Source organism: Squalius cephalus, assembly GCF_949319135.1.
Source record: "Squalius cephalus genome assembly, chromosome: 14".
NCBI classification, from domain to species: Eukaryota; Metazoa; Chordata; class Actinopteri; order Cypriniformes; family Leuciscidae; genus Squalius; species Squalius cephalus.
This window is the reverse complement of record NC_137135.1, coordinates 4,029,126-4,053,577: the sequence shown is the minus strand read 5'-3', so window position 1 is coordinate 4,053,577 and position 24,452 is coordinate 4,029,126. Positions and strand designations below refer to the sequence as shown.

The following is a 24,452-nucleotide window of genomic DNA, read 5'->3' as shown; positions in this document are numbered from 1 at the left end:
CTGGGTTTGTCCATATTTGACACAAATTTGGGTTCAAACAACCCAGCATTTTTTAGAGTGCACAATTATGTATATTTACATTATATTCTAGACTCTGCAATATTTAGTTTGTAATTTAAAAATATATTTGTTGATACATATATTTATTGTTTTATACAAATATCTCTATTTGAAAACAGTGTATTTTATTTATTAAAATAAAACAAATAGTTAACTTAACTGTTGGGTTACTTTTAACCCAACTAGCTTTTAACCCAATGCACTGGGTTAAAATAAACCACAGTTGGGAAGGTGCTACACCACCCCATAGTTGGGTTACTCGTTGGGTTATTTTTAACCCAACATTATTAAGTGAGTTACTATTAGAGTATTTGAACTACACTATTGAACTATACCCTGCGTATTTAACTTGAAGGAGGGACCTGAGCCGAGTCATATTCCTCACAAGTCAAAGTATACTAAACAGACTACAGTTGGCATTGTATTGCTCCAAAACAGTGAGACTTTATGTTTTTTGTATATTCTTATAGAGAACACACTCACATATGCTCTTCGTCGTAGCTTTTGAATCCCACGTTATTAGTGTCGTCTGTCGTTGTGTTTCAGTTCTGCAGGGCTGTAAATATCTTGGAGTCGTTTCGTCCGGAGGTGGAGAGTTATCCCGAGGGAATTTAATTGTTCCATCTCCTTTGCCCCCGCCCATTTTAAACAGATTGCTAAAACTGTTAATTTGATCAATACCTAATTTTTTTCACCTGCCTCTTTTTTCTCTGTTAAGCAGTGATAAGCGATGGTAGGGTGGCAGGTGGAGTGAATTGTCAGATTTTTTTCCCGCTCTCTGCGGGCCCTTCTGCCATTTGGAGTGATGTAATTTATACCACAGTAGTGGCTCTGCAATTACCCTGTCTATTGCTGTCGACAGTATCTCACTATCTTTTAAATGGATCCAGCTTGACTCGTCCAGCCAGGCAAACAGTACAAATGATGCCATTCCTCATGCTGCAAGTCCTAAAGAGATAAGTTCCTTAAAGAGCGGCCCATTTATCAGTTGATACAAGCAGGATACTTACAAGCCCACTCTATTGTTTAGCTGTTTTGACAGTCAGCCTTTTTCGTTGAGATGGTGGTGGTGTGAAGATCCCTTTTTTTCTTGTAATCATTCCACTGGGGGTGTCAATAATGGGGCTGATTTGTTTCTTAAGGCTTGAGTAGATGGGACGTCTCTTGTTTTCCAAGCCCGTATACAGATTTATATTTTAATTTCACTCCAATGCATGCAGAAATATCTTAACCTTTGGTCCGCTCTGATCACCAAGAAAATTCAGAGGTACTTCCTAAAATGACTATACTGGAGCTCTTCCAAATTAAGGCCAAACAATCTCAAGGTTCATTTGTTCCTACATCAATTCTTGAATTGTGTTTAAAGATCACTAAAGCACTGTAATTTAAGCACTTAGACACACACACCACCATTTATGTCTCCCCATTAACTTGATTATTACACTAATTAATTAGCTGGAGGGAGGAATTTCACAACCAGTTAACAGTCAGATGGCTTTTCTTAAGTGAGAACAATCGTTTTAAAGTAGCGGCTGAAAACTAATCAACGCTGGAATAGAGGAACAACTTGTCCTTGAAGTATTGTGGGTTAGTTATAGAGGATTACAATTCACAGAATGGGCTAGAAACATTAAAAGTAGAGTTGAAAAAGCCAGTCCCAACATCCAAACTCCATTGGGTAAATTTAGATGTGGTAATTACAAAAAAAAAAAGTAAAATCCCCCTGTAGTCAATAATTTTATCCCTTAAAACTCATCTTTGATCACCAAAAATATATATTTAAGCGTTTTTTTCCTTGAAAAAAAATGTCTTGAGTGTAACTCTACACTCTTGCCTCATTTAGTATGTGCGGTTCTATGAATATGCAAATGAGCCCCGCCTCCACTCACTCACTCAGCTCAGAGATCCACTGGTTGACGATCACACGTTGATCTGATTGGTTACAAGGTAGTTTGTGACGTCAGAAACACCAGCGATTTCAGACCGTGTTTTTGAGACTGCAGTTTTAAGGAGAAAATACTCAGCAATGGTGTCGAGGATAAGACTATTTAAATACGAATACTGCATGTTCTGCGTGTCACTGTGTGAATGAGTGGCGCAGACGCGCGGCTTCATTTACCACACACACACACACACACTGAAGCACGCGTGACGCTCGCTGTAGTCTCACTATATGAGAACATGAATGCATGAACTTCTTCTCCAGAGCCGCTCTAAGTCACTGAAGTTCATCAGCATTTTACAGTTTCATTTAAGAAAAACTATATCCTTAACACACTGAAACTCAAAGGTTTTCACCACAACCCGTCAAAATAAAAGTTTGGTTTAACTTGATAATATATTACTGTTGTACAGTAGAATTGAGATATCTCAATTTAATAATGATACTAACACTAATAATAATAATAAATTATCAAAAAATATTTTCACATTTATTCTTCTATGTTGTAATTTTAACAGTATAAAGCTCAGTTGTGCCGCATGATGTTTGACAAAAAAAAAAAAAAGTTTAATTTCATATAAAAGATCAATTAAATTAATGTTTTATGTCTTCATTTGATTACTACAAAATTCACAACACAAATTTGTGGAAACCAAAACATTTAATAGAATTTTTTTTTTTATTATTATTACTAAAATTGTTGTTTTTATTAATATTCACGCATCACAGACAATGGCAAACAGTGACCAAGGCAGCTCTGGTATAATGTCAATAACACTTCTACAAATGACTTAGTTTCTTTACAGTTATTGAGGTAAACATGCCTAAATGACCGAAAAAGGGTACCATTGGGTATACCCACACTGAATTACAGGTACCGATACCGGTTAAAATGTGAACGGTACCCAACCCTAGTGTTGACTTATGAATTTGCACATGGTTTGTCTTAAAGCATATATTAAAAACGCATTGTGTTGACTGCGTTGAATACCCCGATGAAGGCTCTCATGCCGACACATGCTGGTATATTTTTGACATGCAATTAACAAGTGTTGCTGGATTGCTTTATTTTAGCGGGCCAGTGTCCATGTCTGTTCCACATGGTTACCTGGTTAAAGACACTTTCTGGATTTAAAATGATCAAGCTGTGTGCCAGCGGCTTTGACAGAAACGGGAACATAAATCTGCTTTCCTCCACCTATCTGACCTGCTTTGCTTTGTGAATGGGATTATGGGTAATAAATCAATTCCATGCTCTAAATTGACCTGATGTTCATCTCACACTCAAGGGTTGTCACAAAAGCACACACACACGGCAGAGCTTTTTACTCCAGACTGAATTTGTGGGATTTAAAAGATTTTGAAAGCACTGGATTTATTAAAAGTAAGTCAGTGATTCGTTTTATGGCGGCTGGAAAAACTCTAGTCGCACCTGATGTGGAAACTGCTTTTCTCCATGAATAGCTGACTGAATATTTCATTGAATGAATAATCATAGTCATTAATGGAAAAAGTGAAGCTGCAGAATAATGACCTTGTGAAAAGGAAAAAAGAGTCGTTTCAGGTTTGATAAAGCCTCAACGCTTGAGAGGAGTCAGATTGCACCTGTTTTATTATCTGTCCAAGGAAACAAATTTGTGTTTACAAGCTATGAGGCTGTTACAGTGAGCTCTTCTGAGGATTGTTGTCATGTTTGACGAGGTTTGAGAGGTTCATTGTGCCAAGAGTTTTATTTGAAGTAGTTGGCTCCAGGAAAATTGGGAGTAACTTCCCATGAGAAATCATCTTCTCAAAGCACTTTTTTTTTGGACTCCACACAGTTTGGCATCTTTAATTATGAGGTATTCAGTCGCTGTACTGAGAGTAAGAAGTCTGACTGTGTTGTCGCCTCTCGTTGGCCAAAAAGCTGCGCTTGAACACACCAAAATGACTAAAGGCGACTGTCAACTAGCATGTGCGTTCTGTGCCTAATGTAAGTAAATATCTGTCTATATCAGCAGGTTTCAATAATAGTCTATATTCGTCATTCAAAAAGGGAATCCGAAACTAGGACTTCATAAGAAACTTGAAAAACATTTAAAAATCGTACCGAACCCAAACAGCAGTGTAGTATCTCAAATAAGATCATGCATTACTAAAATGTTATACAAAATATTTCCAAGTCCTCAGAGATTGTCAAAAAACATATGTTGTATATATGGCATGTATGATATTAGTTGGGGCTGTGACAGTTTATCAACAGGTAAAATGCAAAAAATATTGCAATTTTCTTGAGAATAATCGTTTAGAAGTGTTGACCTTTACAATAAGATGTACAGTTGTTCAACAGATGCATTAAACAAGGCTTCGTCATGACGTGTGTCTCTGATGATCCGCTTGTTGATCGGTTGCAGTGTTTTTTCCCAGCTTGACCTGCCTCCTTTATCCGGCCTGCTCTCTTTATCCTTTCGCCCAACGATACGGCTGGAGTTACTCCGCCGAGATGGTTTGTATTCCACTTCAAATTAAACTGTGGCCGCGAGGCATTTAATCCACAGATTAGGATATTTCTCATTGATAGCCTTTGATTCAGCTTGTCCCTGTTGTCTCCCGTCCTTTCAGCGGGTTTTAAGATCTCTCTGAGCAAGAAAACTGAATTCTGTAGCCATCCGTCAACAGAGGGCTGGAATGGCCTCTCTCCATTATAGTTAATTGAGTTTGTCCCTCCATGTCATCGAATGGGCTTTCTTATCGGAGTCAACAGGGATGTGAGAGTAGACTACCTCTGCTCCAATCCCACACTCTTAATCTCACATGTCAGTCTCAGCGCTTGGGCTACGACTGCGAGCGCTCCGCAATAAACGTCCCTCTTCCCACTTAATATTCGGGAAAAGTAATAACGTGTTGTTTATGCGTGGCTGTGGGCATGACGTCAAACTGTGAGTGTGAATGAAATCTCCTACAGTGTGACATGCTATATATTCCATCGAGAAACTAATGGACAACATTTACATTTATTCTTTTATTAGTAACTTTGGTAACGCTTTATTTCACATGTCCTTGTTGCATGTACTTACCATAGTAATAACAGTAAATTATGCATAATTACATGCAACTAACCCTCAACCAAACTCTAGTCCTATCTTAACTCTATAGTAAGTACATGTTGTTAATTAATATTACTCAGTACTTAAATGTATAATTACACTGTAACAATTTCACCTTAAAAAGTGTGCAAAGTGATAATACAAGCAGAGAATATTTTACAAATAGAGAACAAAACACGGTTGGTTCTATCACATCTGTTTGAGTAATCATTATGAGTGCTGTTTTTATCACCTCATATTACTTAAGAATATGCAGTATGTAATATTTGTGCTTTTAAAAAAAAAAGAACAAAAAAGGAGAAATTCTGAAAAATCTTGACGCATTTCTTTTCCATATAATGGCAGTTCATAGTGGCTGTCCAACTCCGAATAGCAACAAGAATAGTAAAAGTTCATTCAACTTGTGTGCTATATGTAGACTCTTCTTATGTCATATAATGGTCATGTGATTTGAATCTTTATTCGATTTGATATTCTAATTGTGTGCATTTAGACGTCATTGACTTCGTTTACATGCACTATTGTGCATGGCAATATTGTGATTAAACTTTACTTCATGGAAACAAAATACTTCGATCAAACTAACGCTCATAATCGTAGTAACCATAATCGCATCAAACTGTGTGGTGTACGCCGAATTTAATCGCAATCACAGGCATGTAAAAAAATCATCGCTCTGAGGTACACGGATGACGTGTGTTGTTCACACAACTTCATGAATGAACTCAGTGACATTATTCTGAAGTTATATTATTTCTAGGGGTGTAACGAGACCCTCATGTCACGATTCGATACACATCACGATACTGAACTCATTATACAATATTATTGCGATACTCCAAGACATATGATAAAAGGTTAACAAAAATGCATTGTTGATTAAAAAGCTAAATTTGTGTGTGTAAATGAATAGTCTTGGACTTGGTGCTGAAACCCAAAGCACAGAACAATAGAGACACCAGAATAACAATATTCATGATTCTGAAGATGAAAATACTGAATTATTTTAGACGAATATGCTTGAACTCTTTCACTGACTAGATATGAAGACAATGAAGAAGTGCCATCTGAAATTTTCCTCTAGAATGATAATTTTTATCAAGCTTGTATGTTTATGTTCAGATATTTCACTTTGATGGCAATGAAAATTACCTATTAATTGTCATTAAAGTGAAATTACTGAAATTAAATATACGAGCTTGATAAAAATGCTCATTTTAGAAGAAAATTTCAGATGGCACTTAGAGGCTTTTGCATCTGAACTCTTCATATATTTAAAATAATGTAGGCCACTTTTATTGGTAACATCAGACATCTGGCAAATATTCCCCCATTGCATTATTATACATTATATTCAACATTATATATAGTAGTTTAATCTAGTACTGACACTAAACCTCTGAAAACTTGTTCAGAATTTTTTTTTTCCTCACACAGTAAATTTTATTTTGGGTGAACTATCCATGATACATACTGTTGCATTTTTGTATTACGATATATTGTGACACCCCTAATTATTTCTGAATGCGACGGCAGCGTAGGCAACCCCAGTTACAGCGGCATTACTATGTTTAACACGGCGCCGAATAATATCCAATACATCCATAGAGATGTGTTTTCCATTTGACATAAGTGGATTAAAAGAGTGGCCAGTAACATGCTGTATGTTAACACAATCTGAGCCTTAGATGTGTTTCCCCCGGACCGCCGGCTGAACGTCTGATGCATAAGGCACACCTGGAAGTAAAGATGCCATGATGCCAAACCCCCTCATGGAAAAAGAAAGCCGTCATGTTTACAACTGTGACAATGAGTGTTTATCATGAGTATCTGAACGCTGGATTGATTTTCAAAAGTGTGAGAGGTTCACAGCATAGACTTTTTAAAATACGTCCAAGAGTTTTACACACCGCTCGGTTATTGTAGGGACATCGACTTTACATTTTCACACCCATAAACATGACGCTGAACAAAATGAATTGTGATTGGTTGCTGTACATGTCAGTCAGATGGCCTCTGGGCGGCCCTTGGCCAATGAAAGTCCAGACCTTCTGCCGTCAGTCTAAAGATCTGCCTACGCGAGACTGAGTCCGAAATTCTTGTCTGGAATTTTCGAACGTTAAAAAATAACTACTACCTCACGTTGTGTCAATCATGTTTACCTCCGAAACTTTCGTCCGTCATAAAAAAAAAAATTGGATGTGAATGTGTTTCTGCCATCTGTAGCAAGCATTTGGAGAGGTGCTTTGACAATTAAGAGCCACCGAATAACGAATACGAAAAACGCATACGAAAACTTCGGACTTGGTGTGCAAGGACCTTGACTGTGTGTGATTTTTGTGTTGTGTGAAGAATGGCTTCATGGAGTTGGTTCTTGCATGTGCCGAAAGGGAATGCAGTGCTACAGTGTGAGAGCTTCTTCATCAGTGAACAACACAGCTCAGGCTCACTGTCAAAGCAAGTCTCTGTACCTGCATTTTTACAAAACTCCAAAAACTATGCATAAAATTCACTTCAGTTTCCGGCTGAACAGAACATTAAAGTAAAACACCAACAATTTAAATTCCTTTTCACACAAATTGTGATTACTGGAGCAGATTATCTATTAATAAAAAGCTGTCATGACCTCAAAACACGTTTACCACATAGCAATATTCGTAAACTTGCTCAGTGGCTCACCAGGTGAGGCGAATCGCTCAGGTACGAGTCCTGTGAAACACAAGTGACAATCAAAGAGCACAAAGACTAGAATCAAGCTAACAAGGCATGTTGCTTCAGCAAATGTGCTTTCATCTCACGTAACACCATCGGTTAGGTTTAGGGTCGGGTTTAGTGAAGGGGAATGGAAGTTTTCTTCCGGGAACGAACACCTCACAATATTCCTCATTTAAATAATTCATGCGCAGAATAAAGGGGCGGGGCCTGGTTGAGTTAGTAGTGTGTTAAACTGCCGGTTATGGTAAGGGGCGGGACATTTCCCAAACACACTCGAAGCGCTCGACCAATCACAACACACTGCTCCAGCCGACCAATCAGAGCACAGTGTGCTTTTCAGAAGGAGGGGCTTCATAGAGACAGGAACTAAACTAGGGTGCGTTTCCCGTAAAAATTACAATATGGGTCGTTAATGACGTCACGTGCTGGTAATGGAGTAATAACTGCTAATTATCGCTAAATAATTGTAATTATCTGCTAAATATATAATGTGTTTAAAATTATTATAGTTAAATTACATAAACAGTTGCAGTATTTTTGTTGAGGACTTATCTGAGGTCTACTTCACTGTCGCTTTGCTCTATTCGATGTTTGATTCATCGCGGGTTCATACGTCACACTCCTCAAACACAGCACTGATTGTTGACATGCTAAAATATATGGATTAAATGGGATGAGTATTACTGAGTGTTAGTTTGCTTATTGTGCCCAAAACAATTATCTGTTTAAGTCCACATGACAGAATTTCTATTTTGGGGTGAACTAGTCCTTTAAAAAATCGATTTAAAAAATGGTGGAATTTAAAAGAACTGTGGAGCAGTTTCAGCAAATACGACACTTTCCCATTTTCATGCATGTAAATGTGAACCATCACGATGTTTGTCAGTGAGCCATTTATATTTCTCCTGTGTGTGTGTGTGTGTGTGTGTGCTTGTGAGATCTGGCTCGTCTCCAGTCCACCTCCAGCATTGGCGTCCACGATTTGCATGCCGTGTTTGTCTTTGCTAATCATGCCGTGCTCCTCCAACAAGACTTGCAACATCAGAACATGGCTGTTCATCTAATTAAGGTGCTAATTGAATTAAATGACTCTGGTAATGAGTAGACGAGCAGCATAAAAAGCAAAGAGTCAGAACAGGCTAATTAACAAAAGAGCCTGGCTTAATTATAACACTTAAAATACATGCAGCACTGCCCTCCCATATTGTTAATTGGTGCACAGGGAAATTTATGATAATTGGGGTAATGATGGCTGCGCGAGGGGCCGTTCCCAAGCCTGCAGGAGTAATTATAAAATACGACGAGTCTCGTGCGCTGCTGTTAATTACTGCTCAGAGGATTCCCTCAGTCTTCTGATGATATTTGATTTTGTCTCGTTTTTTTTTTTGTGGGTTTTCCCCCTTTGACAAACTATGGGAGCTCGTTTCTGCCATGGAATAAAGAAACTGTTAAAAATGTATTTATTTTAATCTCTCAATTCAGACTAGAACTTGCAATTGTGTGTTTAAATCTCACAATTCTGAGAAATAAGTAATATATAGTCAGATATAAATTCCAAGTTTATAATAATTTTCGCAATTGCAAGTTTATATCTCACAATTCTGACGTTTATCTCACAAATTTCAAGATTAAACTCGGAATTGTGAGAAAAAAAGTAAAAGCAATAATTAATCATTTTATTCAGTGACGGAAACAAGCTTACATACCAAACCACACTGAATTTTGTTCTCCACATTTTATCATGGAAATGTGCAGAAAGTTTTAGGATTATGAAGTTTTGGTTTAAAATGATATATGAAAATATTTCAGATTTTGCACTTTTTCACAGATGTTTAATTAATTAAAGTAATTTAGCAACATTGATTGATTTGAACTTCTCTGAAAAGACGGTCAATTCTAAAAAATAAATATATAATTTTCAGCTAAACCTTTTATTATAAATATTATGCTGGTATAATATACAGTAGTGGCCAAAAGTGCTTTCCGGAGGGGATATTTGTTTTTAATGAACCTACAAATCTGATTAAACCATCAAAATATGAGGAAAATATTTTATGTTTAAATATGAGGAAATAATAATACAGTAATCTTGATTAAGGTATTTATCTGACAAAATTATTTAGTAATACAAGTAAACTAAAGATACATATTTTGTTTTACTAAAAAAAAGAAATGCATAGAAAAACATAAAGCTAACAGGAAAAAGGTTGCTTCTCTCTTATTTTTGCATGTGTTCATACTATCTTTATATGACATTTGGCCAAAAATCATGCACACACAATTTGGCCTGTTTCATTGCGTCATTATCACAAACTCCGAGCACAACTACACAATATACATCACTCTTGGCCATTACTGTAATTTGTAATGATTTTTTGTGTGTAAAATGAAATAACAACTGCAAAATAGAACCATTTTCACAGTAATACTGTCGCTGTATGTAGGTTTGACGTTTCGAAAGGTTTTCACTGACTAAACGGCAGTGTTTTGAGATGAAAAATGTGTGTTTGGTTAGCGGTTATTTCATGCATTTCTCCGGCGCGCCTCAGATAAGTTATTACAGTAATGGTGTCCACTGGTGCGGTCGGCGGATCCGCTGTAATTTACCTGAGCCAAACACAACACCCTCGGCCCCCAATAATGTCCCTTTATATTTGCGGCCCGCAAGATAAAAATCCCTAATGCCTCCGTATTAAAAGAGCTTGCCTCATTTACAAATGTAATTTGAATTGAGGATCGTCTTCCAATATCCCACTCATTTGGGTGGCGATTGAACAGGCCTGTATGAGGAGATGTCTCTGTCCCCGTGCGGACTCGGCCCGTCTCTGCGCCGGCTGATGGAGTGATTAGAGCTGTTGGAGATTACTCAAGCAGAGAGACTGTAAATTGGCAAGGATGTTTTATCAGCGTGTGTCACAATATATGAAAGCAGATGTGCGTGCGTGAAGCTGCTCTCCCACATTACGCCGGGCCAATAATTGAGATCTTTTTTATTCCCGCAGATTACCGCTCTCACTGATCACGCTGTCACGTCAAAGTGAGCACTTCATTCGCCTTGTATGCACGCCAGATCTATTTTGCTTTGGTAATGGGCTGATATTACCGCTGCACAAAGACGATGAAGACATCAGTGTGATAGATAGGCGGAAGATTAAATGGGATCTTTATGACTTCTTTGATCATCAGTTATGACTGCGTGATAAGATGAGTCAAGTTGGGTGCTGATTTGTTCTTTATTGGATGCAAACATTAGCCAGGGGCAGCCAAGCTTGAGCTGATGCTCTCATTTAAGGTGGAACGGCGTGTTTCGTGCCTGTGATGAGAGGAGAGGATCTTATGCGTTTGACTTTGTGCTTGCAAACTGGGGTTTATTACAAGGCCTTGTTTCAGGACTGCATTTTCTTGCTCTTGTTTGAATTTAGCTGCTTATTCAAAATTGGAAACACTTTATTTTACAGTGTCCTTTTTACATACGTTACATACTTACCATAGCAGTAACAGTAAATTATACATAATTTTATGCAACTAACCCTCAACCAAACCCTAACCTTTTAGTAAGTACATGTAGTTGCTTATTATTACTCAGTAGGCGACACTGTAACAATGACACCTTAAAATAAAGTGCAACCTCAAAATTGCATTTGTTTGCTTGGATTTGAAATGCTTTTAGAATTTGGTAATATATGCAATATGTGTAATACCATTTAAATTAATCATATGAAACAGTGCACTTACTGTGTACATGCATGTTTTTACATTGTACTTTATTACAGCTGCTATTATGTAATTACATCTATAATTACACTGTAATTACACCTTAAACTTGTCCTAACCTTACCCGTATCCAGCTCAATAGCAGCACACGTGATTTACAATACAACATCAACACAATCAGTACACTGAACCTAACTATTAGTGTTGTTTTTATGCAATACAATAGTAGTTAAAGACACCTGATATAAAGCAGGACCCTGAATTCTACATTCTTTTACCTTTGTGGTTGCAAATATGCAAATATTGTCTGACGGGAGCGTTCAGTAGCATTTGGGACTTGTTTGAGTGCCTTTTTTTGTAATTATATTTTGTTTTGTTGGGATTGATTTGTTTAATTATTTTTTTGTTTATTATGTCTAAGACTTTTAGACTGGTCCAGATGAAATTTTTATTTTATTTTTTTGCGCTGATTTTTGGAAAAAAATCTGTGGAATTTATTTCAGCAGATTTCTCGTACACTGTAAAATCTAATTAGTTAGACTTACTTAAAAAAACATGCAAATTGATTGCCTAAGTAAAGTGAAATAGGAATAGTATGTTGTACTGGCAAATGTTTAGTTAGTATAGTTCACTTACACAAGAGTTCTAGAAACTAAAAAAAGAGTAAATAATGAATAAAATGTAATTGTTACCATTGTTCTGGTTTGTAGGCTGAATTGTTGAAGTCTGTGTGTGACTCAAGCACGGATAATTGCTGGAAATAGTCACAAATATAGAGGAACTATATCAACCCAATTAAACGTTTCTCAAGGTGTTTTATTTTTATTATATAAGTATTATATATATATATATATATATATATATATATATATACATACACACACACACACACACACACACACACACACATATACTGCCAAATGGAACACTGATCATCATAATGGTGAGTTCAAACTAAAACATTTAAGGAAAATCAACATCAATTTATGAAGTCAGCTTATGTGATGTTCTCTCAAATATTTCAGTTGTGTTAACTATTGAACTTTCAAGATGACTTTGGGAAATCAGTGAATGCAAACAGAGAAAAATAACAGCAGAAGTGGGGGAAATGAGTGAAAAGTCTATTAAGAATATCCCTGCCTTTATTGTTTTTTTTTGTTTTTGTTTTTTTTGCTTGACAAAATGGCACTCAAACCAATCAATTAATCTTAACTTGTTTTTTGTTTTTGTTTTTTGGAGCAAACAAGGAATATATGTGAATAGTAGATTCCAATTTTTACAATTAAGGTAAGACATTTAAGTTAACTAAAAAGTGTTAGAATGTTGTATTTTACAGTGTGGGCTTCAGGGTTCAGATATTTATTCCCACAGACTAATTGAGATATTAGCAATAACATGTTGCATATAATATTAACGGATATGACGTGAACTAAAGGCTATTGGCTGTTTAGCCAAATCCAACAACAAATACATCAATGCGGGAAATTAAATGTGCTTTTTCATTGGATGCTTGAACCGCAGTATGTGTTGGGATGGTTTTACGTGAAAGATTTTAAAAGAAAACAAACAGTCTATTTAATCTCATACAGTATCTGTCCAGAGTCACATTCACGGCGTTTCCACCTTAAATCTGATGGATTAGACAGGATTTTTCCCCCTGCTATGCAGATCAAGGCTTGGGCACTCAGCGATGACAGATACTAATGTCTAAATCAGCGTCCCAGACCAGACTGGGCTGTTGCTCCTGCTCTCCGTCGAAATGTCACCTGTTCCCATCCACCGATTTGCATAATGCAAAGTTTCTCACTCGTAAAATACAGATTAAGAGGGGCGATGCGGAGGCATTGGTAACTCCTCTGGTGATTAACTCGCTCAGCACTGAAATGTTAACGCTACAGTATTAATTACATGCCCACAGACTGCTCATTCACACCGTAATGACCTCTGAGCGCGCCAGGCCATGTGTTACAATCAAGGTGAAGCGCAGCGCCGGTTAGCACTGGGACACAGTCGCCGTTTACTAGTGCAGATCTGCTCTCAGGCTTTCAGAGGCTTTCACAGCAGGATCAGGGGATCTTCAACCCTTTACAGAGATGGATTAGAGATTTTATAAAACTGAGTGGTGCATTTTAAATGCAAAACCCCCTGTGTTAAATCAACATTATCCACACACACTGATAAAAAAAATGATTCTGTGGTGAAGTAAATGCTACAGAAAAAACAAATGTAATTCCTATGAAAAAGTTAGTTCAGACAAGAATAAAAAACAACAACAAAGTAAATCCTATATTAGTCCTCAATTCACATCTAAACAGCACAGCAGATCGAGGGATCTTCAACCCTTAGATGGATTAGAGACCTCTGATACATATTTTAAATGTGAAACCCCCAGTGTTAAATCAACATTATCCACACAGATTAGTGTTCGTTTAACACTGGGAGTTTTATACTGTAATTACATGTACATTACATACTTTATTATGATGCACAGCCATTGAAACAACAGACTTATAGTTGTACGCTGATAAAAGTTTGTCTTAGAAACTAATTTTACTCAAAAATTGCTAAGTTTCACAAACAATTACACCCAAAAAAAGGCAAGTAACACATTGAATTTAACATGAAATTTAACATTAGAAAAACAGAAATAGTATTTTCTTGTAAAACACACTCTAATAAAATCAAATGTATGTGCAACTTTAATTTTTATTTTATTTTTTACAATGTACAGTGTATTTTAATTTTACATTTAGCTGAACTTCTGCTTAATTTAATATTGTGTGTTTTTGTTTAACATATTTTCACCAACAACAAAAAAAATCACACAAAATAATTTGAGATCAAAGAATAGTTTTTCCTTTGTTAAAGACCCGTTTACTATAGTATTCATTTATTACCAGCTATTTGTCTGGCAACACCACCCTAGGAAACATAAATATTGCAAAGTAAACATAATAAACCTTTAAACAAACAATGTTAATAATAAAAAGAAAGCAGTTTGAGAAATAGTATTGAAATGCAAAGACTAAAAACTTTGATGCAGAACATCAGTTATTGTTGCATTATTAACACTGTATTGCTGATCATTTAACATACTTTATTATGATGCATAGCCATTAAAACAACTATTAATGATTTACAGTCATATAGTTGTACGCTGATAAAAGTTTGTCGTAGAAACTAATGTTACTCAAAAATCACTAAGTTTCACAAACAATAAAAAAGGCAAGTAACAGATTGAATTTAACATGAAATTTAGCATTATTAAAATGGAAATAATATTTACTCTAATCATCTTCAACTTTGAAAAATCATTGTCTTACAATGTACAGTGTATTTTAATTTTACAATGAAACTTTAGCTGAATTTAATATTGCGTTTCTGTTTAACATATTTTCAACCAAAAAAAAAAAATCACTCAAAATAATTTGAGATCAAATAATTTTTCCTTAGTTAAAGACCCCTGTACTAAAGTACTCATTTATTACCACCTATTTGTATGTAGTTCATTATTATTACTCAGTACTTAAATATATAATTACACTGTAACAATGACACCTTAAAATAAAGTGTAACCGAAACAGTGTGATGAATAGTATTAAAAGGCAAAGACTAAAACTTTGATGCAGAACATCAATTGGTATTGTTGGATTATTAATACTGGATTATTGCTGATAATTTAACTGACGCTCGCTGGTGCATCAAATCCCCCAGTGTTTAAGTGGCGTGGTCCCAGTGGTCCCAGTGGTGTGTTGGGACTCACTCGTCTTCCTGACAGCCGAACAATGAGCTCCATCTCTGGGCCTGTAAACCCTGAAGACTCCTCGTGTGTGTGTGTGTGTGTGTGTGTGTGTGTGTGTGTGTGTGTGTGTGCTGACCGTGGCCCACAGCGAACACTTCTCGGTCTGAGCGCCTGTTGCTCTGCGCTGGGACAGGGAACACACTCGACTCTGAGCGTGAAGTGACACCTGACCGAGGACTCCTGAAACACCAGCGTTATTAAGGCACGCGGGACACCTTTCGTCCCAGCGCTGCATGCTAGGATTGCTGCCGCGCGCCGATAACGCTGGGTGGCTGATAAAGTCCAGGAGTAATGGCTTTTTACTAATGAGAAAAGTGCCGCTGATTATGACGAATAGCCCTGGACCAACAGGCTAAGCTGCGACACAAGCCTGCGATTGTTAGCAGCACAGGTTTAGCATTTCATTATGTACAGCCCCACTTATGTGCAAACCCTGCGCTTAAATGCACTTTCCCCCGTATTTCAGTTATTGTCCTCCGCTTTAGCATTTACAAAATGCGACCGCTGCATCAATAAATTGCGCTTCTAGTATGAAATGCATGATTTAAAAAAAAAAAAAAAATGCTGCTCAGACAGAAAGGCTGAGTGCATAAACACTCTAAAATATGCTGGGTTGTTTTAACCCAACGTTGGGTCAAACATGGACAAACCCAAACATTGGGTTAAAAACTGAATTTAATTTTTTTAACCCGACGGCTGGGTTTGTCTATATTCGACCCAAAGTTGGGTTGAAACAATCCAGCATTTTTATATATATATATATATATATATATATATATATCTTTAACTTGGAATTGATGGTTTGGTTACGAATCAAAACATCAAGACCATGATGCACGGATAATTGTGGTGGTATCTGGTATCGGTTTGCTGACCTGCTTTATTTTTTGATTAGACTGCGCAATAAAATGCTAAATATCTGTCACCTCTACTCACTTGGTTGTTTGCACTACTTACCTAGTTTACCATGAAATAATTAATGAGTTCTTTAAAATTTGTGATAAACCAATTAATCAAACAGAGCCATGCATCATTTAATCATTTGGCTGTGTCACACTTAATTTTGCAGTATAAATCAAATGCATTTTTATACATTTTTGGCTGTCTGTTTGATTCAAAACTCTGAAAATAAAACAATGTTTTAAAACCTTAAAGTGAACATTTATGAATCTAAGGAAGGATTCAATGTTTTAAATGCATAAATAATGCAGGTTTCATTGTAGTGCTAAAAAACGGTCCAAGGTAGGCTATACAGTCTCTGAATGTGGAGGAGGCATGCAGAATATAGACTGAATATCAGGTGTATGTTTGTACAGAAATATCAATAATAAATATGAATGGCTTTGAGGATCCTTAAGCGCTGTCATATACACTCAAAACAAATGTCATCATACTGAATTGAATAATCCTTACATAATTTAATTGAATAATTGATTGAAGGATTGTTCAGTTTATTCAATTAAGTTACGTAAGGATTATTCAATTCAGTTTGATGGAAATTTACTATTAATTAAATTGCATGAATCTTAAAAAAAAACAAAAAAACATGTACACTGAAAAACACAATAAATAAAATTTACTTCATTTTCATTTGCAAGTATTTGCATGCATATTTTTCACATATGGAATTAAGCTAAATCTACTTAAGTAAAATTAACATAGAAAAATAAGTAAATTTAACTTGGCCAGTTAAAGTTTGAGTGATAATATTGTTGGTTTAACTTAAAAAAAGTTACCTGGTTACCTTACGATTTTGAGTTCATTGAAATACAAAAATTGAGTTTATACAGTGAAGGAGATTGGTTAAATCAACAGAAACTCAAAATATTATGTCATCTGAACCACATTAATTATATAAGTTGATTTGACAAAAGAAAAAGTTAACTTTGCAATACCGTAATGCATTTTACTCAAAACAATATAACACTGAATTAATCCATGCTTTTAAAGTGTTTGCTTTACTAAGAACACCTAAGTACAGTACAAATATTGTGTAGACAACATATCTAATAATGTGATACGCAGAGATCTCAATACTTGGTTCACAATTCGATTCAATTCAATTCACATTTGTTATTTGTAAAGCGCTTTTCATAATACGTGTCGTTTCAAAGCAGCTTTAAAAAATGCATGCGAACATAAACAATATCGGTAGTGTTCGTCAAATCATTTTTGAGATAATTTAATGTGTGATTTTGAGTAGAAAATTAACTCCAAATGTCACAATACAGCAAGCTACTAAACCTAACAACAAAAAGCAATGATAAAACAGCTGGAAAACAACTCTTTTGTTCAACATCGCACTGGATTTTCCTCTCGGTTGATGCATATTCCTTAGTTTATTTGATAATAACAGCCTATGAAACGAGCCGTATGGACCAGCACCGGCTGAGTGTGTGTGTGTCGGTTTAGACCCCGGGGTTAAACAACTGCTCTGTACACTGAGCTTTGAGAAAACACTCGACGGTTAAGCAAAGCATACATTACGCGAGCGCTAGCTTGTCACTGTCAGTGTGTGAAACGGCAGGGTCAGAGGAGAGGGCAAAGCTCATAAACGGCCCTGAAAGCAGACAAATAATGGGATCCCTGATGTGGAACGACCACTGAAAAGCTTGCTTATGTAAATAAGAGCGCGATGTTGAAATCCATTATCAGGCTCATTTGCATAATGGGGTGTGCAGGACGAGCCCCGCCCCCAAACGTGATCCCGTATCCGACCCGTCTCCGAGATATCAGCGTGATCCGCTCTCGAAGGTTTCGGACTCCTCGGATCTCCATATCACCCCTAACAGGCCGACACCGTATTAGCCAATCATCTTTGATAGATGAAGCATGGAAATTAGTGGCGGACTTAAAGTGATAACCACAAGCAGAGCTAACATCCCATTATGGCAGACTTAATTGATGAGCTCATTAGGATCATTATTAGAGAAATTGATTTCAAATAGGCACTTAAATCCTGCCTGCTAAAAAGGTGGAGGAGAAAACGCTCCACAATGCTCTCTGAATCCCTAAAATACATAATGGAGCAAATAATTTAATCGGCTTTCTTTAATTAATAATTTGAGATGGCGTAATATGATCGCGTAAGCCGTTAAAACATTTATGTATGGAATCAACATTAATGACCGCTCATTGTGCGTGCGCCGGTAATTTATTAATTAACCGTAATCTTAGGCATTCAATTACTCGTGTGCAATGGGTAATTTAGAGGTGTGCAAGCACTTCTGAATCGGAGAGTTCTCCTTACATAAATGTTTGAATCTATTTTTAGAAAACGTCTTTTAGAGATTGTTAACCTCTTGCCTGTTTGGCGCCACTAAAGTATTAGGATTCCTGATGTCATGCAGGTTCATTGAAGGTAATTGAAGTTTTATTACACAGTTAAAGAGTGGACACTGTCCATAAACTGTTACTGAAGCAATTACACTGGCCTTTAGATCTTCTTTTATTGTCTTAGTGGCCTGAATTTGTGATTTGGCTTTTCATTCAAATGTCTGGGTCCAACATCAGTGTTTATTTAAACAGATATTCTTTTAGAAAACATTATATTTTCGGTCTCTCGGGTGTCTTGAAAGTGAGGTCAAACGCTGTGAGGTCAAACACATGCACTTTCTTTAGGCGGGTCTTTTTTAGCTCTCGATGGCTTAAACAAGCACACATGAAGAAGATCCCAGAAGCCTGTGAATAATTTCACCAGTAAAAGCCAGCAGCTCACTGAGATGTGAGTAATCAAACAATGAACCAATCAGAACAAAACGCATGAGATCACATGACGGGAGAGGGAATCACATGACTATGGGAAACTACAAAATAAAAGACATTTTAGTTAAAATTTTAGTAATTTTATATTTTTTATTAAGTTTTATTTTATTTCTAGTTATTTTTGTACATCAAGTTAAACTGAATAAAAATGAGACATGTTGCATTGGCAACTAGCTGAAATAAAGTTTAAATTAAAAATATATATATATATTTCAAGTAACAAATGTTTTTTTTAGTTAACTATAATAACCCTGCTTTGAGGTAAAAGTAATTATTTTATTATGGGCAAAAAGGTAAAAAAAAAAAAGTCCGCCTGTAGTCAATAATTGTATCCCTTAAAACTCATATCATAATCAAACATATTTAAAAGTTTTTATTGAAAACAAATTTCTTCCTGTCTTAAAATATCTTGAATGTAACTCGACACCCTTGCCTCATTTAGTATGCGCCGGTTCTATGAATATGCAAATGAGCCCCGCCTCCACTCACTCACTCAGCTCAGAGATCCACTGGTTGACGATCACACGTTGATCTGATTGGTTACAAGGTAGTTTGTGACGTCAGAAACACCAGCGATTTCAAAGCGTGTTTTTGAGACTGTCTTTGGTTCACTGCAGTTTTAAGGAGGAAATACTCAGCAATGCTGTCGACTTATGAATTTACACATGGTTTGTCTTAAAGCATATTAAAAACACCACATAGACACATAAACAACATTAAAAGCTGGATTTACACTTTAACTAATGCTTTATCTGATGTGTATTTTGTCATTCACATGCTGCTACAGATGAAAATATACAGTTTCCCACTGACTCGATGGCATTACACACCAACAACACCCTCTTGTGTCCAATGCAACATCTTTAAATTATGCGTACCATTATAAATCAGTGCCATCTTCAAACCACCCATATTTCGTGTTCATCCCTGAAAGAGTGTTTGGCTGATAGCGCTTGATCCCTCGGCACATTCGCCGGGATGTTCAATGGGAATTTCGAGTTTTCCTTAACTGGCACTTGCCTTGGAAAATGAAGGACAATACAAAATCCTCCATTGAGAGCAATAATACAGACTGTTTGCCACTAGTGGGACATTATCAAGCTGGATTCAGCGAGACACGCTGTTCTCTAAGCCACATGAAGTCCATCCTCAACTGTCCCCTCGCTGATTCAACATGGTTAAATTGGTTCCCGAGCGCATTGATATTTCAGCTCTCCATATTGTGCTGCGAGTGAGGATTACACGTTTAGAGGGAACGGATCGTTTGCTGGCATAAAGGTGGTCTTACCCTTATCAGCGGCGCAAAGACTCTCATGCATTCACAACGCTAAAATCCCCTTTAATTGAATTTCTTTTTAGACACACGAGCTTAGAGTTTTTTGGCATTCAATTTTACCTCGCCTTTCGGGATGCTTAAACTCTTCCCGTCATAAAAGCCCATGTCAGAAAAGGAACTTGCAAATACTTGCCATTTTTTTTTAACACCGTCTACCTTCCGTGCCAGTTATTATATCATTTCAATGAATACTTTCTTGAGAAGGGGTTATCAGCTAAAAAATATATATATACACTTCTTTCAAGGGCTGATTTAGTGCGTTTAGAAAACTCTCCGAGGAGATGTTAGCATGCCGACAGGCCACACATCAGGAGCGCGCGCTATAAGCGATGCTATCTCTGCGCTCTGATGTATTTAATGCATTGGCGTGAGGACAAGCGCGAGCTGAATGTATGGCTCTTACAGATGTAGAGCGGGTCACAACATGCTGCAGATTGTGTCAGCCAAAGCTGTTTATTAAGCCAGACCACACCATTCATAATCTGTATCTCTCCTTCACATGCTACGGGGGAGGAATATCATATTTTTCGGCCTATAAAATGATAATGATAAAGAACGATCAGAAGTGCTGGTCTGGTCACTGGCCCACATGTGAAGGAGGCTGAGAAAATCTGCACTTGAGCATCAGGCTGTGATTTCTCATGCCATAAAGGGTCAGAACTAAACAATAGTTGTTCCGATCATGTATGCATGACGCCTCTTAAAGCTGCAGTGCGTGATTTCTGAGCCCCTAGTGGTTCCAGAGGGAACTGATTAAATATAATGATTGTTTTCAAACGTGTTTCTCAAAAACACTCCCACTTTTGGCCTGTTGCACGAAGCTGGTGGAAACCAAACAAATGGGTTTCGATCACATTCAGTGGGGAACATGTTCTGTTAAATCAGGGTTTAATACAGAGATGATTTTGTTAACCTGAAAGTATGTCATAATTCACTTTTCTGCTAAAGATTAAGATTTTGTTATGAAACATATCACTAGTTGAAAAACATTTTGTTGTGTTCTTCTGTGCATATTGGCCAGTAGGTGGCGGTAGAGGTTCTCAATATACACATATCACTAACCTCTACCGCCACCTACTGGCCAATATGCACAGAAGAAAACAACTCCTATTGGGAGGCGTTGCTCATGACGCATAGTATTTTACTAGACCGGTTTCTTTCTTTCGTTTTTTTCCTTTTCTCTCTGTATACATGGTTGGAATGCAGAAAATCCCATCCTCGTCGCCAATTTGTTATATCCTTCTTACTAAGGATATAACACATTTACAAGGCAGGAAAAGACTCTGCTGCTGCAGCGCAAGTTTGAGAAAGAAAATATCTGACTATATCAATGCAAGTGAATCAATTGAATTTTTTAATTATTTATATAGTTTCATGTAAGTTTAGCAGTTTTTAAAGTTTTGTAAATTCTAAATCATAATCTTTTAATATGTAATTAAAATTATGCACATTTAATTGAAATTTATTTAATTTCAAATGAATTTGAATATATTTAATTTACCTTAAAAGTTCAAGATTAATTTTCAAAATATAATTTCTTATGTGTAATGCTTTAAGGATATACTATAATTCGGCAACACTTTATAATGTTTCATACATGAACTAAGAATGAACAATACTTTAATATTAACTAAGATTAATAAATAATGTAATATCAACATTTACTAATACATTATTCAAATCAAAATTTGTATTTGTTAATATTAGTTAATGCAAGTAACATGAAGAAACAATGAACAGCTACATTTGTGTTAACTAACATTAACAAAGATTAATAACTACTGAAACAAATGCACTGCTTATTGTCATTTCATGTTAGTTAATACATTAACTAATGTAAACAAATGTAAAGTGTTACCTATAATTCATATAAAATAAATAATTACAGTTTTGTTTCTAACATGCATTTACTGTGAACTGTCTTTATGTGGAGCAGGACAGAAAGGGGGCGTGGCTTTATTGCATCAGATGCTTTGCTCACAGCTGATTGGTCCAGTTTTGGTTTGCGATCTGTTACCCAGAAGAAAACGAGGTTAGCCGTGAAAAACAGATCCTTCTTGAATGCGTGTCACACTTTTTAAGATGTCAAAATACAAATATGCTACTTATAAGTCTGTATATTAGAGAAAAAAATAGCATCACCTTTAATTTCATGTCTCGTATGTGTTTTTAAAATGGAGACAGTTCCACATTCAGTGTAATCAAATGCAAAGGATGTAACAAAAGCCGAAGCACATTTGCGTCCCTCAGTAAGTTAGTCTGTGTGGTTGTGTTGGAAGTATTTGTCTTGCTGAGTGACTGGCTCTTTAATGAAACCCTTGACTGCTTTAGTGTGCAGTGTGATTTAAGCGCTGTATATGAGGCTATGATTCAAAAACTTGGATCTGCATCAGCACTGCGTGTTATCTGGGGCTCTTCATGCACAGTTGCCCAAATGACACTTTAATGGCCCACTGTAAGGGCTACTTATTTTGTATCTGTATCCAGTGGCTAATGATGATAAGGTGGGGGATTGTGGGAAGGTTTGTGGGCAGGCAGACGCTATGTCTTCAATGGTCCCTGGGTTTACAATTTCATGTTAAAGGTTTTCTCATTTTACCTCATTACGCACATTTGCCGTAGTGTTTTTGCATAACTGTGCACGCTCAATCTCCTGAAGGACAGCGAGGGTCAGCGGGTCTCGTTTTAGATCAACACATCCAGAATAACAATACTAATAATACCATTTAGTATTAGTTTAGTTGGTGCATGATCTGCAAAACCACATTCAAGCACAAGCCTTTAAATAAATATATTTTTAAAGAAACATGCATTTAGTCATGTTTACCCAAACTTTTCACTGGTATATTGTAATTTACATAAATTCATAAGGTCGATGTCTTTCTGTAATCGTTTTTGTTGACCTTTCCTTTTTTTTGGAATTAAATGTTTTACTCATCCCAAATTAAAAATGAAAAAGACTTGAAGGAATTATATTGTGCTTAAAGAAAATGAATCCTCTTTTTTCTTTCATTTTTTGCTTTATTTGCAATTTTTGTGTTTTGCATGATTTACATTTTCATGACAAGTATATTTTACTCCCATTTTTTTAATACTGTGGGGGAAAAATATATAATTCTCATTACTTCAATGCATTAAATCAATAAATAGTAAAGTATTTTGTTTCAGTAGTATTTGTCTTTAATGCGTCTTTGGAGTGTTTTATGAAGGTCTCGGTCTCAGACTTTGACAGTCCAGTCAAAACCACAACTGAAACTAATGGAGGATTGTGTAATGTTACCAAAAATGAATACAAATGCCCACAACATTCAAGATATGGCTGCATAATAGTTCTTGTATGAGATCTTGATTTTTATATGATAACATATGATATAATTAAGCATTATCACAAGAGCAAGAGAGCTGTGTTCACAAATATGAGCACGACTGCAAACGTGATATTGATTTATACAAACGTTCAATAAACAGCGTTATTTTTAAAACATTAATCTGGACGATATTTATGCAGCTATATGGTACTGATTCATAAGGAAGTTTGTTTATTGCTTGGTAATTGCGTATTGATATCTCACAATTCTGACTTTATAACACGCAATTGTGACTTTATATCACACAATTCTGACTTTATATCTCACAATTCTGACTTTATATCTCACAATTCTGACTTTATATCTCACAATTCTGACTTTATAACACGCAATTTTGATTTTATATCTCAATTCTGACTTTATAACACACAAGTGTGATTTTATATCTCAATTCTGACTTTATAACATGCAATTTTGATTTTATATCTCAATTCTGACTTTATAACACACAAGTGTGATTTTATATCTCAATTCTGACTTTATAACATGCAATTTTGATTTTATATCTCAATTCTGACTTTATATCACACAATTCTGACTTTATATCTCACAATTCTGACTTTATATCTCACAATTCTGACTTTATAACACGCAATTTTGATTTTATATCTCAATTCTGACTTTATATCTCACAATTCTGACTTTATAACATGCAATTTTGATT

At 36.1% G+C, this 24,452-nt stretch overlaps 1 protein-coding gene across 3 annotated transcripts in view; it reads left to right on the top strand.

Annotated features, from left to right (window-relative positions):
- The window catches only part of nkx1.2lb (NK1 transcription factor related 2-like,b), a 134,759-nt gene that overhangs the window by 20,922 nt on the left and 89,385 nt on the right, over positions 1 to 24,452 (top strand). Inside the window, exon 3 of one of the 3 annotated variants that reach the window (XR_013823423.1) lies at positions 12,757 to 12,804. The exons of the other annotated variants lie outside the window; for them this stretch is intronic. The gene's annotated coding sequence lies outside the window, so the exon portion shown is untranslated. The remainder of the gene's footprint in view (positions 1 to 12,756; positions 12,805 to 24,452) is intronic. 3 annotated transcript variants of the gene reach the window in all.